We start from the raw sequence: 13,191 nt of genomic DNA on the forward strand, positions 1-13,191 counted from the left end.
GGGAAAGTAGCATTCTACTTGCTGGAGCTGTATCCACGGCTAGAGAGAGAGAGAAAGAGAGAGAGAGAGAGAGAGAGAGAGAGAGAGAGAGAGAGAGAGAGAGAGAGAGAGAGAGAGTTTCCCGGACGATCGAGCGAAATTTTTTAATAAATTTCAGGTCGGTCGCGTCGCCGGGACAGTTTATAGTTTCAGTTTCTTGGGGATCGGGGCAGGTATCCGGTAACTTGGACTTCGCTTCATAATACGTAACTTCAGCGCAAAAGGAAATTAGCAAGGAGGGCTCCGCCTCTTTCACCGGGCGACTGAATTTAATATTAACGAGCGCATCGTACTGAATTAAAGGTACTCTCTCCCTCTCTCTCTCTCTGTCTCTCTCTCTTTCTCTCTGTCTCTCCCTCCTGCTTGCTAGCCTTAATTATTCGAGTTGAACGTCTTCCGCTGGTACTCCCTAATTTCTATTTCTACGGCCACCTCCTGTTCCCTTCTTCTCGTGCCCGTGCGAAAGTTCTGACGCGATCTGCCGGCCCCAGGGATAACTTTCGGCGGAGATTGCGGATTTTGAAGCCGGCTGATCATTGGGCGATAGACCGGGCCGAGTGTCTGCTATTCATTCTGATTGCTCGTCAAGGACCACCGGTGTTAATGCAAGTTCCGGATCGTACTGCGCCAACCCGGCTCCGAGTCATTCTAATGAATTGTAATCGAGGCGCTCCCTTTCTCACTCTAACTTCGGTTATCGTTTCATCAGTCCACATAGTTACGAGATTTTTCCGGAAGAAAACTGTCCAGAAATCATTCATAGGCCCCTCGACGTCGTAATTGGAGTGTGGTTTTTGATAAAGTTATACTAGATAAAGTCGAATAAAGTATTTACAAAATTTTAGACGAACGCAACTCTCCGTAATCCTATCCAACTTTGACTTTACACATTTATATTATTCGCATTGTTCTATTTCACCACTAAAATTCCGAGGAATATTTTACTGTCCCATTGCGCCGTGGTAATATAAGAACTTCTCTATCCCGATTTTGGAATTTCGTTCAAATTAGCGTTCTGCTCAGTCTTGAAAAAATTGGATTATAGAGGATTAATATTGCTCTGCACCAACTAAAAACCGTGTACTGAGTTACCCTTGCATAGAGATTTTCTACTTTAATTCTATTTTTAATTAGTATTTCCTGCTCTTTGCATATTTTCTGATCTAACTAAATTCCATTTAATTAAACCTGGCGTTATCGAAGTCTCTCGGCAATTTCAATTATTCAGTACTGTTCAGAACACCTCACTCTCCTACAGCATCCTCGACATATACACAACGCCATCGTCCAAACGCACAAAAACCGTCATAATAATCTCCGCAAAGGATCACCCGGTATAATATTCATTCCTGAGACCGTAATGTTTGAACTTCCCGAGGTAAGTTCGATCCTGGTGGTTCAGGAAAGTTTGCGTCACAGTTTCTTCGGGGGGCGAGTTGCCCTCGCAGGACATCCGCGAGTAGAGGGACTCGTCGGTCTCGGATTCCCAGAGGGTTTAATTAAGAGGGCGTGTTGTCGGTGGCTCGTCGTTGATCAATAGCTCAAGGGGTGCCCGTCTATCTTCCCTGGCCCTCTTTGTCCTTCTCGGCCTGTCGTTCTCCGTTTCCGCTCACACATCCTTCGTCTCTGGATCCGCATCCTGTCGGTTCTCCTTTTCGTTCCTGGCTCTTCGAATTCTCAGCCTTCTGGACACTAATGCTCGCTCACCCCGGGGCTCTTTGATGTCGCCGGCAACGAAGACGCTGTCATCGCGTCGTCATGGATACACCTGACCCGCCGCGGCGAACCGAGATGTCTCTTATCCTCCTTTCCGCGAGAAATTAAGCGATACCCTCGTCTACTATGATGTTCAGCCAAAGAGCAATCGACTGCGATGTCTATTACCGTGATAACGACCTCTGTGTACCTTGTTCTCCGCGTCTGAGATCCGCGAAGTGGCCAATCCTCATTTTAATGGTGTCTCGAGGATTCCTCGAGAAATCTGCTGGAAATACGCGGCTATTTCGTCGCAGAAACTTTATTTTTGAGAATTCTATGTTTAGAATGAATTGCATTTGAAATTTTGCTCGTTGAAATATTTTTGTAATTAGGTCCTATGCTGTTTTGTAGATTCGTAGAGAAATTAGCTCCTGATGTCAATTTTGTTGTAATATTTTTATATTTTGAGGGACTGTATGTTTAGAATTATTTGCATTTGGAATCCAGCCCTGAAATATTTTTGTAATTAGTTCCTATACTGTTTTATAGATTCGTAGAGAAATTAGTCCCTAATGTCAATTCTGTTGTAATATTTTTATATTTTGAGGGACTGTATGTTTAGAATTATTTGCATTTGGAATCCAGCCCTGAAATATTTTTGTAATTAGTTCCTATGCTGTTTTGTAGATTCGTAGAGAAATTAGTCCCTAATGTCAATTCTGTTGTAATAATTTTATATTTTGAGGGACTTGATGTTCGGAATGAAGTGCATTTGGAATCCAGCCCTGAAATATTTTTGTAATTAGTTCCTATGCTGTTTTATAGATTTGTAGAGAAATTATTGCAGATATCAATTTTGTTGTAATAATTTCATTTCGAGGGATTGTGTGTTTAGGACGAATTATATTTGACCTTCTGAAATGTTTTACCCCTGATGTTTCTACTGGAGTTGATTTTGTTATTTCACGAGGCAGAAATATTTTTGTGATCGAGTCCAATTGAATTTGTGTATAGCAGAAGATGCGTGTAGATTTGGTAATTTTAACAAGTGGTTCAGAAACCATTTTTAAGTGTTCTGGTTATACTTTTTACGAAATATGTTGGTAATAAAAATGTTTCGCGATGTGAAACAGTTATGGATTTAAGACTGGCCCCCAGCAATGGAATACATAAGACGGCACTCCATCTCTTGATGAATTTACAAGTGCATCATGTGTTTGAAATTTTTAAGTCTCGCAGGCTATCATCCTCCCAGGATCCGACGCCGAAGTTCCTCCTTAATTAAATGTTTAAAGTGCCAGCTATCCGGTTTCAGAAAGGAAAAGAAAATGCTAAAGGGAATGCTTTAGAGATTAGAGAAGTGTCGAAGCTTAAGCAACTTCGGCGAACTCCCGCACGGTATAATGGAGTCTGAGATCTCGAGATTTTCTAATCTCCTATGGCTTACTCTCTCTCTCTCTCTCTCTCTCTCTCTCTCTCTCTCTCTCTCTCTCTCTCTCTCTCTCTCTCTATCTCTCTCCGTTCTTAGATACAAGAATATGTAAATCGACTTTCTTCTAAAATGATTCAAAGTTCTTACCGCCCCAGCTTGCTATGCGGTAGAACCTTTCGAAAGATCCCGGGGATTCTTGAAGTTACAAGTGTCGCAGACATGTTCGAGTTTTATCAATTTTCGTTGTTTCGCGCGTATGGAAAATTTTCGAAGGATATTGGAATCGATGGCGGTGCGCGAGAGGGCAAAACGACGGAATGGCTGGAACTCGGAATAATTTCAAAGTTCCATTCAAACACTTCGCTGGGATATTCCAAGTCCCATCGATTCCGGCATTCTTCGAAAATTTTCTAAGTTCCTCGGACGCCCTATTTTTAAATATTATAACGAGGAAAAGGCGAGACCGAAAAATTCCTCGCGAATATTCCAAAACTCCGATAAAAATGTTGACACTTCACAAACGTACGTTACGTTTTACAACGTGTGCATCCGTGCCGAAAATCATTTATCAATTCTCACAGTTAGGAGGATTACTAAAGGTCGCGGTCGACTAGTAAAAAATTGTTTTTGACCATTTCGTTCTCCCTTAAGAAGTGTTCGAATATTAAAAAATAACCGCCGCACAGATTCAATATGTCAATATACAGGGTGTTGGAGTACAGGTGGGAGAATTATAAATTATAAATTCGCCTAAAATGCGGCAACCCGGCCAACAGCCGTGTACGTTGCGTGCGTCATAGAGGCGCGCGACAGTTGCGTGTCAAGTGACAGAAACCATCCGATTGGGTCATTCCACACGAATTATTGGCTAAAGTGTGTGACGTCGAAGCCTAACAATTAGGTGCGAGCGAGGAGCCCCTTCGATACGTGACCGTCGCGCGCCGTTATGACGTAAGCAACGTAAACCTCTGTTGGTCGGGTTGCCGCATTTCAGGCGGATTTTGAATTGACAATGACTACAAAATGAAGCCGAAATCGCAATTTTTTTACTCCTCATTTTCGTCTTACATTGTCTTGGAGAGCCACCCCTTAAATTTTCTCCCACCTGCAGTCGAACACATCGCTTTGAGTATCTTCACCAAATTAGAAGGGTCAATGCTCACTACTGAAATGATATCGAGAACATGTTTCAAAAAAGCTTCTCATAGTCGCGGCCGGTCTTTATTCAAAGATCGAACAATTGTTGCGAAGCAACGGTCGCGCGCCGTTATGACGTAAGCAACGTAAACCTCAGTTGGTCGGGTTGCCGCATTTCAGGCGGATTTTGAATTGACAATAACTACAAAATGAAGCCGAAATTGCAATTTTTTTACTCCTCATTTTCGTCTTACATTGTCTTGGAGAGCCACCCCTTAAATTTTCTCCCACCTGCAGTCGAACACATCGCTTTGAGTATCTTCCCCAAATTAGAAGGGTCAATGCTCACTACTGAAATGATATTGAGAACACGTTTCAAAAAAGCTTCTCATAGTCGCGGCCGGTCGTTATTCAAAGATCGAACAATTGTTGCGAAGCAACGGTCGCGCGTCTGCAAACAGAATGCAGGAGGCCGTGGGGCATTGGAAGGAGACTATGGTAGCTTATACCGGAAGTTAATCTATCTAATTCCGTGTCGCATCGGGTCGCGGCGGTAATAAGTCAGAAATTATCCGCGGGCGTATCGCTTTTCGCGTGGATTAAGTGAACTCCCTGGCAGCCGAACAAACACAGTGTTCTTCTTCGGTGGCGGATAGCGAGCAGCCGGGTGTATCCGTGGGTGGTTGGGCGCGCAACAGAGGATTGTGTCTATCCGTGAGTCTGCTAATCCCGAATTCGGGGATGAACGGGGGGCGATACCGCGAATTCCGGAAGTCCCCGGGATTTAACGGCGTTTCGGGGTAGTTTCGGTGTGCTGGCTAGGCGAGGCTAGGGGCCAGGTTTTCGATGCTCGTCTAACCGCCGCCGCGGCCGCGGTTAAGTGGTTTAGAACATTGCGATCGGCAGCTCGTGGCCCACGGACAATCTGGGAACGTTTCCACGACTAGACGTATCCCGGTTTGCCGACCCACCGTATGAGTTTGCCGATTAATTTGACAACAAGCACGCCACGCCACGCCACGTCACGTACCGTACCGTACCGTCCCGTGTCCCGTCGAACACGACGAACTTTGAAAATGCCCCCGTACCCGTGATTTACACGCCCGTACGGGTCTATCGATCCCCGTTCGAATGAAAAACGCTCGACGATGGACCACCACCGTCGACGCTCTCCTCGTTCGAGCTTGTTGACTCGGGCTTAACCCTCTCGGAAAACTTTCGGCCCCGATACTGTCCCGCCTGTTTGACGAGATCAGCTGGCCGACGATCGACGGAAAGCGTTTTATCCGAGAACTGGGTCAGAACACCCTGCCCGGATAAGGACGATTGGCTCCCGGTCGATTTTTTCGCGGTCCGAGAACCGTTTATCGAGCTCTCCGTGATTTTTCGGGAAAAAGATACCCGGAAACTGGAGCTAATGCAATGGACAAATAAACGATCTTTGCAGCGTTTACGGGGTACTGAAACCAAACAAACATTTGGTGCCACCGTCCCAGAGGCTAACACAAAATTAACCAAAATTCTATATTGTCACGTCCGGTGGCTCGACCGCTCAAGAATAAAACGAATAAAACTTCAGACAATGAATTATTATGAACTATTGTTCAAGCCCAGTAATGTCACGCGAGGAGAAGAAAACAATTAGGATTAAGATAGGCGTTACAATTCTAGGAAGTCAGTTAGATGGCGCACAAAACAATTTCGATTTATCTTCCTGCGAGAGACACAACAAAGATCGGTTACACCCTGAGAATAAACAGAAAGGGCGTCCAGTTATATTAAGTTGCAAGAAGGGACACTGACCTCGTGGTGAGAGTGACGCACATTAGCTAGAAAAGAATTAGAGGATTCAAATACAAGGTAGAGACTCTTAAGTCAACATCCTAGTGAGACAATGAACTGTCCGTCATATCAAAGGGAACCAATCCCTTAAGGATTCATTCCGTTATAGAGTTTTGTTTAGACCAATTCGCTACGTCAATTCATTAAGTTGTTCGTTTCACTATAAAGTTTTGAATGTTTGTCGTGTCATAAATAGCAACAGTTCTGTTCCTAAAAAAATCACGGGTTAAAAGTGCGGTGATGTGTTGTTTTTTTTTTTTTTAAGTGCCCAGTGACCCCCTACAAAGCACAGCGACTCCGAGTTGCGAGCGAATTGGAATACCAGCGCCCCAACTTGCGAGGGATTCAGAAAAACGGCGAGTTCGACTTGCGAACAATTCAGAAAATCAGCGACTCGGTAAAATTAACATTTTTTTTTTATAAAGCGAAATATTTGTAAGCTATCTAGTTTATGCGCTAGCTATATAATTTCTATTTGTAAAATCAAACTTTAAATATCTGATTCAGCACCAGTTATTGAATAAATCAATAATTTTGTTGTTTGTTTTTTGAAAATAAGAATACAAGTTATTTAAACAATCCTCAATTTCCCGAACCGTAGCCGGTGAATGCAGGTAGGTTCGAAGCTGCGTCCTATCCCCTAAAAATCATAATCCGTCCTACCTGGGACGTAACAATATAAATAATAGTTTTTTGCGGACATTTAAAATACTAGAAGAGACCGCCTACTATATGTATAGGATGGAGTGACTTAAATTTTCGATATCTCTAACATATTTGAATTCAATCGTATATCTAAACTAAGATACTTAGTATCTTATATACAATTTCGAAATCGGAAAGCAGAATCACCTTGTAAATAATTACCAATATGAATTTATTAATTCTGAAATTAACCAGCTTATAGCGTACGGTGAGAGTGTCGTTATCAAGTAGCAAACAACTGTTACTAATAGCGCTGATCACTTCAACGATTGAAATAGTAAAATTAATAAAGCTGATTCTCTGAACACCGTTTTACCACCCCCGCACCTCCCCCGCTCGAGGAGCCAATTACATCGGCGCAAAAATGCCAGGAATAAAACAGCTCTAAGGAGAAACGTTCGTCGTTGAGGCGACGAAGATTGCGCGGTCGAATGGCGGCCTTATCGCTCGGCGATAAATGAACTCGGTCCCTTTACGAGCGTCTGGACCCATAATTGACCTTTGCTTCCGGCGAGGTGAATCGGTAGCGACGCCGGTTACCAGGATCCACGACACGACGCGCATCTATTATTACTCGCGCTTGTAGCTGGATACCTGACGGAAACTCACCCCTGAACCACCCCAAAACACCACCCCCGTATCTCAGCTCGGCAAGACTCCGCTCGGCTCCGCTCAGCTCAGCGTCGCGCGAGAATATTTACCCGAGCAGTGTTCGCCGCTTTCCGCGCTAATAAACCACCCCCCCTGCCTGCGTCGCTAATTACTCGACGAACGAACCTTACAAACCCCCTCAGCAACCCCCAACGAAACATCGTCTCTGTTCGAGCCTCTCTCCCTTCGAGCACCGCGAGAACCGCCTTACCTCTCTCTTGGCACGCAGATATTCCCAGCATTCCTCTCACCAACCCCCATCACCTCTTCTTCCCTACCCTGCAACCCCCTAATGGCTGGCTCGTTGTCTTTTACAGGAAGGGAGAACAAAGCCGATGATTCCCGGCGCTAATCAGTCGGACGATTTCCCGGAGATGCTCTAGCTAGTCGCACGCCCCCGCAATCCGGATAGTTGCCTAGATGATGGGAAAATTGTGGGATTCTAAGCCGAGAGCAACCCACCCCTTCGGGGACACACGAATGCTCCGTTTGGCGGACGCGAGAACGCCCGATCCTCGATGCGCCGTTTCGGAGACGAATTATTGTTCCTCCACTTCCACGGACGACTGCTCCGAGAACGGTAATTGTCGGAGTGCGAGGTGGACCCGCAGAATGGTTATGGAATTGGTCGTGGACCTGGGAGACGATGTCTGCGGAGAAGCCGAGAGAGATAGGAGAACCGGGGAATCGGTGAGATCTGCGTGGATCTTTTGCTCATTTCGAATCGATGCCAAAAGTGGATTTTCATGTTTTCATATGGCTCATCGAGCGAAGCGTTCTTACTCTTTTATGTACCTCAGGAATATTCTTAACCGAAACGATTTATAATATCGTCGTGAAAGATGCGAACGCACTGGCAATTTTTGCTAAAGCCACTTGCAGACGCGTGCACACTTGCTGGAAAATATTATAAGTAGACTGCGGATCTTTTTGTGGATTTGTAACAAAATTGAGTAGATAAAATTTGAAATTGTAGGTGAATTACTATTTGTCGTCTATTAAAATTAGCAAGTGAAGAAATAAAGTTCTACTTAGTTTCTATTTCTTGTAATCGATGCAGACAATTTTTATTTTGCATGAAGATCCGCAGATTAATTATAAGTACATTGTTTCGGTCTGTGAAAGCAATTGGCGAGCTGAATTTGATGGCTGCTATCTCAGAGCCGTTTAGACGTGTCACGAGAGTTGCAAAATATGTCAAAAGTTACTTGCCAGGGTATTCGCAGCTTACAGTCGAACGTTTGATACGTAACTAGCCTTTGAACGTCACAAGCATTCTCTCCTCATTCGACAAATAAAATGTTCTAATTTTCTACCTCAACAATTTCGTGACCGAAAAGTTCCACAAAATTGTCCCTACACAATCGAAAATTTGGGAACGTAACAGCCCTAGTACATCAGTACATAATAAGTATTTTCACTTGATTCGTGAAATAAAATTTTGTAATTTTGTACCTCGACAATTTCATGAATAAAAGCTCTACAAAATTATCCCTACAAAATCGAATATCTGGGAACGTAACAGCCCTAGTACATCATGAGTATTTTCACTTAATTCGACAAATAAAATGTTCTAATTTTCTACCTCAACAATTTCGTGACCGAAAAGTTCCACAAAATTGTCCCTACAAACTCATAATTTGGGAACGTAACAGCCATGGTACATCATTAGTATTTTTACTTGATTCGTCAAATAAAATTTTGTAATTTTGTATCTTGACAATTTCATGACTAAAAAGCTCTACAAAATTTTTCCTACAAAATCCAATATTTGGGACGTAACAGCCCTAGTACATCATAAGTATTTTCACTTAATTCGACAAATAAAATTTTCTAATTTTCTACCTCAACAATTTCGTGACCGAAAAGTTCCACAAAATTGTCCCTACAAAATCAGAAATTTAGGAACGTAACAGCCATGGTACATCATGAGTAGTTTCACTTAATTCGTCAAATAAAATGTTCTAATTTTGTACCTCGACAATTTCATGACCAAAAAGCTTCGTAAAACTGTCCTCAGAAAATCGAATATTTTGGAACGTATCAGCCCTAGCACATCAAAAGTATTTTCACTTAATTCGTCAAATAAAATGTTCTAATTTTCTACCTCAACGATTTCATGACCAAAAATCTCCACAAAATTATCCCTATAAAATCGAACATATAAGAGCATAACAAGCTTAGTACATCACCAGTATCGTTACACACCTCGTCAAACAAAACATTGTAACGTTACATTTCCAACGGTAGCTTTACTAAAGAGCTTCGCGAAGTAGCCCCACAAGCTCGAACATCTCCCGTGCAACATTCTAATGAAGAACCAGCATTCTCACGCCTCATTAGCAGTCCGGTGGCCCATCAAGCATGAAGCCATAGACGTCGACAGTCTAATCATGAGTCACGGGTAAAACAAACCGCGTTAGTGCTCTCGCAGGTCGTCATCGGGGGGTTGCCCGAGCCGTTTGTCGATCCGCAAACACTTGTCGTCGTCGTCGGGGGGGTCTTTGATCCCTTTTCCCAGGAGCTTTGTTAATTCACCGTACCGTGTTATCTTTTCCGTTGATCTCGTGTGGCCGCTCCGCGATAACTCCTTGATCTTGGCTGGCCCCGTGGGGAGGGCCGGACAGTTTCGTTCCCATCGCGCTGTTTACAGAGCCCTCGAGCGAACGGGATCCGTCCGGGACAGTCGAGCGGTTCTCGAAACGAGCGATATGAATGTCTGAGGCTGTGCCGTTGGGGTCTCCTGGCCATCCGACGACCAGAGAGACAGAGGCAGAGAGAGAGAGAGGGAGAGGGAGAAGGGGACAGTTATTGCTGGTAACTCGCGGTTAGCTGCTAGAACCCCGACAAGAGTTTGCAATAACGCGGGTTCCCGTAGCACGGAACGATGAAAAGTTCCCGGGCCGCTGCTGTCCAGAGGATCCTCTTTGCCGACGGGGAAAGAGAGCCGTAACTCCGGCGATTCTCCCGTCGCGTCGGCTTCCGGTCCGAATGGCCTGGCGTTATTCCACCCGGCCGAGACTGATCTTCGTCGACGGGATTTATTATTCACGAGACTCGAAGGCGCCGGGCGCCGTCAGCCCCCGGAGAAAGGAAAACCGACGTTTCCCGGGGAAAACCCACGGCCCGTCGGCTCCGATGAACTTTTCCGCCGATTTTAAGCGGGCCCGGCCGACTGCTAAGTGACACTTAGCCGGTAAAAATTTCACCGGCAACAAGTGCCTCGACAGGGCACGTCCACCTTTAAACCGGCCCGCCGAGCACGGGATCTGCATAATAGAATATCTCGCTGTGCGAAAACAGAGAGCCGGACAAAAGGGGCCTGGTAATTGCGCGATTCATCTTACTTGCACATCAGGCTGAACAGTCGCACGCCTGAAAAGAAAATGTATTGAAGATCGAGACGCGCGATGTCTTCAACTGCTCGTTAAATGCAGCATTTTAGCGGATTAGTAAAACCATGAACGCCGTCGGCTTTATATCAAACAAATGGGAAGTACAAATCTCCAGACTTCCGGATTATCTTTGATCACCCTCCACGAAAATATTTCGAAAGCACATTTTCGACAGAACCCCACCGGTAAGCTAGCCAGCGTCCTAACTAAGCTCCCGAAGGGCAACAAAGGGGCCGGCTGGCCCGTCTCGAATTCCCATACGCTCCCCCCATGAAACAAACTGCGGGAACGAAGTTTCGACAGCCCGCTCGACCGTGTAAAACCCGTGCTGAACACTTGTCCGGTTCGAATTCGAAGCTCGGAGTCTACTCACCTTTTCACCCCATCGCGGTGGCCGGCGTTCGCGACCTTCCGTTGAAAGCTCAGGCCATTCAGTCTGGAAAAGAGAAGAAGAGAGAAAACCTGGATCAGGATCGACGATTTCGTTGCACGCGCGTGCTCGGTGTCCTGCGTATCGTGTATCAAGGGGATTGGATCTCTCCGGAGGGAATAACAGACTCGAGAAGCTCGGATCTCCTGGACGCATTAGAATCCCGTAGGATCCCGCGGCGAAAGGGTAAATTTCATAAAAGTTCGCTCCCCTAACCCGACGGAAACCGCCGATGAATTTTACATGAATCCGTGTCCCGAGCACCAAGTTAATGGCGGCAAAAAGAACTTCGGCGACCGGCTCGTTAAAAGGAGCGCGATACCACCCCGTTTCCACCCCTTGCCGTTCCTGTTGTTTTTTATGAGTCTTTATTAGTTCTTCGTACGATTTTATTTCAATCGCTGCGTGCACAATTTGATATGTATAGGGCAAGCGGTACCACCCCCTTCTGCACCCTCTTTTACATACCCTTCTTCTGACCGAACCGTCAGTTTTATTATAATGAGTAAATTAGAATGAACAGAAGTTGAAGGAAGATGGAAGACGACTTAAGGGATGATTTAAATTAGGATTTACAACCATTAGTGGTTAAAGAAATTCAGCTGAGAAGTTCTAGCCAATGTAGCTCTGAAGATAAAAGACGATATTATTTAGGGGATGATTCTATTAAATTTCCGCCCTTCAGAAGACTTATTAGGAAACAGGGTTCCCCGTAACCGAATTAACAAGATCGATACTATAACAGTTCTGAAGGCCTGATTTCTCGTCATCTAGCCTGGGGGGTGAGTGTGAGCCCTCGAAGCAACCCTCAAAGCCGCCCCTTCGACCGGCACGTTCGCCACCGGCACCGAAGGGAGCAAATAAAAGGATTTCCAAGTTTCCGGCAGGTAGCCACCCCTTCCCTCAGGGGCCTTGCAACCCTCCGTTTCCTTCGACCCCCCTCTCAATATCTCGTCCAGCACAGTCGATGAAAGAATGGTAAATTCGAGCAGCCACCCCCGTGCACCGGTTTCGCGATATCGATCTGACCCCGACTTCGTTATCGGTCACGTTTGTACCTGGGCCCTGTGTACGCGCGGATAAGGAAAAAGGAATAACGAGGCAACGTGCTTTGTAGCGGCTCCCGGGCTCTGTCGTTTCGACTGTTCCGTTGTGTTTCATATTTATTTTTTAAATGACACTCTTTTTGCTCGGTACGGCCCGTGATCAATAGCGGCGGCTTTTGTGTCGCGCGCGCGGCGCAGTTCCGCCTCGGCGAGTTTCTCGCGCGGAAATGCCGCCGCTTGCTCTCGGGAACGCTTGCGAAAATGTGTTCCGAGTGCGTGATATCTCCTGTTCAAATCGTAATCGTTTACACAGTGTTTTCTGTTCACCCTCCGCGCCGAGCTTCGCCGAGGATAAAGCGTGCACGGCAACCCGAACTCGAGTTTTCAAAGCAACAATTTCGGGGAAAGTTTCGAGCGCGGTATTATTAAACGTAGTTTCCTAATTGTGGGACTATTTTGTCTGGCTCCGAGCACCTTCGAGTGAAATCATAGCTGTCCGTTATCGCCAACACATTCGAAACCTAAATCGTGTTCATCGCGCTTCTGCAAATTGCTCCGCGAAATTCGAGGAAAAATCGTAGACCAACTTTTTCGCCGCGGCATTTTAAACGGGGAAAAATTGGTAAACTTGCAAAGTCTTGAGGGAAAGAAGCGAGTTTGCGATTCAGTTTAATATTAAATGAAGGTCCTTACTTTGAACAAAATGGTTTCGTAAGTGTGAATGTACAGTCTTTAAAATGAGACCAGGAAGAGCCTCGTACGATTTTTTTAAGCAAAGTTACGGGAGTTCAGAATTCATAAACTTTCCAGTCATAG

General features: G+C 45.2%; 1 long non-coding RNA gene across 1 annotated transcript in view; it reads right to left on the reverse strand.

The window, feature by feature from the left end:
- The window catches only part of LOC143365731 (uncharacterized), a 235,310-nt gene that overhangs the window by 175,139 nt on the left and 46,980 nt on the right, over window positions 1–13,191 (reverse strand). Inside the window, exon 2 of the long non-coding RNA XR_013084586.1 lies at window positions 11,273–11,335. This is a non-coding gene — a long non-coding RNA (uncharacterized LOC143365731). The remainder of the gene's footprint in view (window positions 1–11,272; window positions 11,336–13,191) is intronic.

The sequence above is a fragment of the Halictus rubicundus genome, chromosome 2 (assembly GCF_050948215.1).
Source record: "Halictus rubicundus isolate RS-2024b chromosome 2, iyHalRubi1_principal, whole genome shotgun sequence".
In the NCBI taxonomy this organism is placed as follows: domain Eukaryota; kingdom Metazoa; phylum Arthropoda; class Insecta; order Hymenoptera; family Halictidae; genus Halictus; species Halictus rubicundus.